We start from the raw sequence: 5,947 nt of genomic DNA on the forward strand, positions 1-5,947 counted from the left end.
GGCTGATTTCATTACAATTTTGTATAGTATTAGGCTGATACTCTGGGTCAACCACCCCAGCAAACACTGCAACTCCCTTCTTAGCCTGTTGACTTAAAGATAGAAGGAGTGCAAAGTGTCTAGGTGGCAAACTTAACCTCCAGTGTAATGGAATTCTTGTTGTCTCCTGGTGGCAGTGTTCCTCCCTCTGGAATGAAGACTGCTAGGGCAGTCAAATGTAATGTTCGAGAACAGGAGGCAAACATTTTGTTAGTGGATCACTAGGGGTGATGGTGAGTGGTACCACTTCCTCTTCCACCCCTTGATTCCTGGACCCGCAAATCTTGGCTGTGGGAGAAACAGCACTATATATTGGACAGTAATTCAGAGCATACACGGCCTTCTGGAGAACTATGCCCCAGACCTGTGAAGCATTGTCACTAGTTGGTGTTGTAATTGTGAATTCAAAAGGCCATTCCAGCATTCCATTAATCCAGCTGCTTCAGGATGATGGAGAACATGGTAAGGTCAATGAATTCCCTGAGTATGAGTCCACTGCCACACTTCTTTAGCTGTACAGTGAATGCCTTGGTCAGAGGCAATACAGTGTGGAATACCATGACGATGGGTAAGGCATTCTGTGAGTCCACGGATGGTAGTCTTGGGAGAAGCATTGCATGCAGGATAAGCAAACCCATACCTGTAGTCAGTGTCTAATTCCGGCAAGGACAAGTTGCTGCCCATTCCATGATGTAAGAAGTCCAATATAATCACCTGCCACCACGTAGCTGGCTGATAACTCTGAAGAATGGTGCCATATCTAGGGCTCACTGTTGGTCCCTGCCGCTGGCAAATTGGGCACTCAGCAGTGGCTGTAGCCATGCCAGCCTTCTTGAGTGGAAGTCCATGTTGCTGAGCCCATGCATAATTTCCATCCCCTCTACCATAGCCAGTTTGTTCATGTGGCTATTGGGCGATGACAGGACTGGCTGGGGAATGAGGCTGAGTGGTATTCACAGAACAGGTCATACTATCCACTTAATTAATAAAATCCTCCTCTGCTGAGGTCACCTGTTCATAAGCATTCACATAGGATACAAATATCTTCACAGTTTTTGACAACTCAGAGAGGCCCATCCACATACCTCTTGCCCAAATTTCTTTGTCAATAATCTTCCAGTTATGCTTCTTCCAAGTCCCTGACCGTATAGCCAAACCATTGGCTACAGCCCATAAATCAGTATATCATTGCACATCTGGTCCTCTCACCTTCCAAGCAAAGTGTACAACCAGTTGTGCTGCTCAAAGTTCTGTCCACTGGGAGGATTTCGCTTCACAATTGTCCTTCAGAGATGTCCTAGAAAGTGGCTTTAGTGCTATAGCTGTCCCCTTTTGGAAGGTGCCTGCATATTGTGCAGAACTATCTGTAAACCAGGCCCTAGTCTTCTCTTTCTCTGTCAACTGACCAGAGGGAACTCCCCATAAGGCCATTGGTGCAGGCTGGGGGAGATAAGGCAGGGTGACAGGAGTGGAGACCATAAGCATTTGAGCCACTTCTTTTCGTAACTTACTTGTGCCTTTAGGACCTGCTCGAGCACTATCTTGAATATATTACTTCCATTTGATGATGGAATGCTGCTGTGCACACACCAATTTATGGCTAGATGGACCAGAAAGCACCCAGTTCATGATAGTCAGTTCAAGTCACATGGTGACTTGATGACCCATAGTCAAATGTTCTGTTTCTTCCAAAGTCCAGTAAAAGGCCAACAGCTTTCTTTCAAAAGGAGAATAGTTATCTGAAGAAGATGTCAGTGCCTTGCTCCAAAATCCTAGAGGCCTCTGCTGTGATTCGCCTGTGAGGGCCTGCCAAAGGCTTCAACCAGCATCTTTATCTGCCACTGACACCTCAAGCACCTTTGGATTTGCTGGGTCATATGGCCCAAGTGGCAGAGCAGCTTGCACAGCAGCCTGCACCTATTGTAGAGCCTTCTCTTGTTCTGGAACCCACTCAAAATTGGCAGCCTTTTGAGTCACTTGATAAATGGGCCATAAGGGCTGTGTTGCCTCCAAAATCTAAGTAGCCCACTAAGTGTTGTGCCTCTTTCTTGGTTGTAGGAGGGGCCAAATGCAGCAACTTATCCTTCACCTTAGAAGGAATATTTCAATAGTCCCCACACCACTGGATCCCTAAAAATATTACTGAGGTAGAAGTTCCTTGAATCCCTGGCATGCAAACATCTCACCAATAAGTCCAATGTCTTTGCTACTTCTCACTGGATCCAATCAGCATAATGTCATCAATGTAATGAACCAGTGTTATATCTTGTGGAAGGGAAAACTGAGCAAGATCTCTGTGAACAAGATTATGACACAAAACCAGAGAGTCGATATACCCCTGAGGTAGGAGAGTGAAGGGATATTGCTGGCCTTAGCAGGTAAAGGCAAATTGCTTCTTGTAGGCCTTATGAACATGAATGGAGAAAAAGGCACTTGGCAAATCAATGGCTGCATACCAGGTACCAGGAGATATGTTAATTTGTTCAAGCAATGAAATCACATCTGATATAACAGCTGCAATTGGAATCACAACTTGGTTAAGCTTACAATAATTCACTGTCATTCTCCAAAATCCATCTGTCTTCTGTACAGGCCAAATAAGAGAGTTGAACAGGAATGTGGTGGGAATCATGACACCTGCATCTTTCAAGTCCTTGATGGTGGCACTAATCTCTACAATCCCGCCAGGGATGCAATATTGTTTCTGACTTACTATTTTTCGAGGTAGAGACCATTCTAATGACTTCTATTTGGCCTTTCCCACCATGCTAGCCTTTACCCCGCCAGTCAGGGAGCCGGTGTGGGGGTTCTGAGAGCTGTTAAGTATGATTATGCCAATTATGCATTCTGGTACTACATAATGACTACAGGGGAAATGCAAAGACTTAAGGAGTCAGGGCAAATGACTACAGGATGAGTCTGGAGACCCAGCGCACCCACTGTAAGTCCTGAGCCAAAACTCCATTAATAACCTGACTTCCATAAGTCCTTGTTTTAACTGGAGGACCACAATGATGTTTTGGGCCCTCTGGAATCAACATCAGCTCAGGGCCAGTGTCCAATGGTCCCCAAAAGTTCTGATCATTCCTTTTTCTCCAATGCACAGTTATCCTGGTAAAAGGCAAGAGGTCTTCTTGGGGAAGGACGGGAGAAAGGGTAACAGTGTAAATTGCTGGTGCTGTAGTGGAGTCTTTCCTCAACGGAATCCAGTGTCCCCTTGATTTAAGGGGTTCTGGTGTGAACTGGTCTAAGTCTAGAAACTGAGTGGTCATGATTCTCTATATTTATAATTGAAATTAGTTTTTTTGTCCGCTTTACCCGGGAAATTTTCTACTTGTACAGATTAAGTAAGAATGCAGTAGTCTTCTTATCAATTTTACTTCTAGGAATACCGTGATTAATTAGCCAATGACAGACTCTATATGAGTCAAACTATTCTGATTGCTGCTTTGCCTCTGCTGTACATTGTGGTAACTACACCCACCTGGCCTTTGATGGTTGAGTGCTGCCACTTTTTCCCCACAACCTTGGGATCCAATTAATCTCATTGCATTTAAGTTCTTCAATTGTGTGACTGCAGTTCCCACTTTAAGATCTGGCATACAGAGGAGAGCAATTACAGGACTTTTCAAAGATGCAGGTGCTCCCCTCACAAATATGTTTTGCAAGGTATTGGTGAAGGGTATGTCTTCTGGGCCCTCCCAGCTGAGACGAGTAGGTCTAAAGTGACTAATCCACTCTAGCATTCCAATCTCCTTAAGTCTTTGCATCACTTCCTCTACATTAAATCAGGGAAGATCAGGCATTTTCAGCTCACTCACAGTGGGCCATCTTTTGATCCATGTTTCAGCTAACCAAGCAAAGAAATTTTTAGTTTTTTTTTTTTGAGATGGAGTGTTGCTCCTGTTGCACAACTGGAGTGCAATGGCACCATCTTGGCTCACCACAACCTCCAGCTTCTAGGTTCAAGTGATTCTCTTGCCTCAGCCTCCTGAATAGCTGGGATTACAAGCATGTGCTACCACGTCTGGCTAAATTTTGTATTTTTAGTAGAGATGGAGTTTCTCCATGTTGATCAGGCTGGTCTTGAATTCCTGACCTCAGGTGATCCACCCGCCTCGGCCTCTCAAGTGCTGGAATTACAGGTGTGAGCCACTGCACCTGGCCAAAACCGTTTTTTACTCCCTAAACTGCAACATTAAATGTAGAATCCCTGCTTAGTGGGCTGATATTAATAAATTCAGCTTTATCCAGCTTTATGCTCCTTCCACCATTATCCCTCACCCGTAATATCCATTCCCGTGCCTGTTTTCCAGGTTTCTACTTATAAATTAGAAAACCCTAGCAGTTCTTTTGGAGTGTAGTGCGCTTCCTCATGCATCACACTCTGAATCTCACCTCTAGGGGCCTGTCGTGACTTGAGTGTAGTTATAGGTCTAGATGAAAACACGGTTGTTGGGTGTGGGTTTTGAGAAGGATCAGCATCGTCTGGCCTGACAGCTGCCTTAGGCGAGGTTACTCCTGCTGCCTCAGGCAGTACATGGTTAATCTCCTCAGACAAAAGTGTAAAGGCTGATGGCAGTGGGGGTGGGAGAGGGGATGTTGCCATCACTGGGGATGGGAAGACTGTTTCCTTTGGCAAAAAAAAAAAAAAAAAAAAAGAAAAGAAAAAAGAAAAACAAAAGCCTTATCCAAATTTAGGAGCTCATTGTCCCCAGCCTCATTAGGGTTTTACCACATGTCCGCATTCCAAGTTGCAGGGTCCCATTTTTTTTTTCCAATCAATGCCTTCACTTTAATAGTAGACACCTGGTGAGGCTGAGCATGCACCTTTTGTTGCACGTCAGTCACTCGTATGATAAGAACTTGTGTCTGATTTTCCACAATTTCAGTCCTTTGTATAGAGGAGATAAGACTCTCACTCAGGACAATCTTAGAAGATTTGAGGCTCAGTATGTTCTTCTGAGGCCAGGAGTTAAGAGTCCCTGAGCTCATCATTTTCTTTTATCACTTTGAAACTACCTTTTCAAAAATTATAACTGAGGTCATTATGTCAGTGAAAGAAATCAGACCTAACTGAGGCCATCTTCCTTCTAAGCTCTAAACTGTCTTTTTTCACTCCATAGTGTAGGCTGAACTAGCCTGGGGAACAATTTCATTTAGTTTAAACTCTGAAACAAAATGGATAATAGCCCTTTCCTGAAAAAAACCCCTTCTTGCCTGGGGACCAGTCTGCCTTTGTCGGACTAACAAACTAGCCACAAGATTAAAAATTATAGTTTAGGGGCCATGCATCCTCTGGCTGCAAGAGTCTGAACCTCTCCAGAATTGCTCCTGGGAGTAACATCACTATTTAAGATCAGTGCTTGAGATATTTTGCAGACCCAGCATGATAATCCAGCTCAATCAGTTCTGCAATCCCACCCAGGAACAGAAGCAAGCAAAAAGAACTCACTTCGACCCCAACCAATCAACAATCCCCACTTTCTGAGCCCACACCCGCCAAATGATCCTTCAACACTCTGATCCCTGAATGCTCAGGAGACTGATTTGAGTAATAATAAAACTCCTGTCTCCCACACAGCCGGCTCTGTGTGAATTACTCTTTCTCCATTGCAATTCCTCTGTCTGGATAAGTCAGTTCTGTCTAGGCAGCTGGCAAGGTGCACCCATTGGGTGGTTACAACTTTATTCAGCAAACTTAGGAGCAACTAATCAACTTCATGATATTATTTGGTGCTCCACATATGGTCAAAGGTATTATATGCAGAGTCACTAATTCCTTGCTTCTCAAGAGCAGTGAATCAGGAGTAGCAAATGTATTTATTTTACATAAATATACAATCCACTCCAAGGACTCTCAGTGTTCTTTATGCTATTAGAAGTAGAGTTCTTAGCATTTGGGGGT

The 5,947-nt window shown here is 44.1% G+C and overlaps 1 pseudogene; it reads right to left on the minus strand.

Moving 5' to 3' along the window:
- Nucleotides 1-211: 211 nt before the first annotated feature.
- On the minus strand, nucleotides 212-3,311 carry LOC140712128 (uncharacterized; annotated as a pseudogene).
- Nucleotides 3,312-5,947: the final 2,636 nt, after the last annotated feature.

The sequence above is a fragment of the Chlorocebus sabaeus genome, chromosome 7, assembly GCF_047675955.1.
Source record: "Chlorocebus sabaeus isolate Y175 chromosome 7, mChlSab1.0.hap1, whole genome shotgun sequence".
NCBI classification, from domain to species: Eukaryota; Metazoa; Chordata; class Mammalia; order Primates; family Cercopithecidae; genus Chlorocebus; species Chlorocebus sabaeus.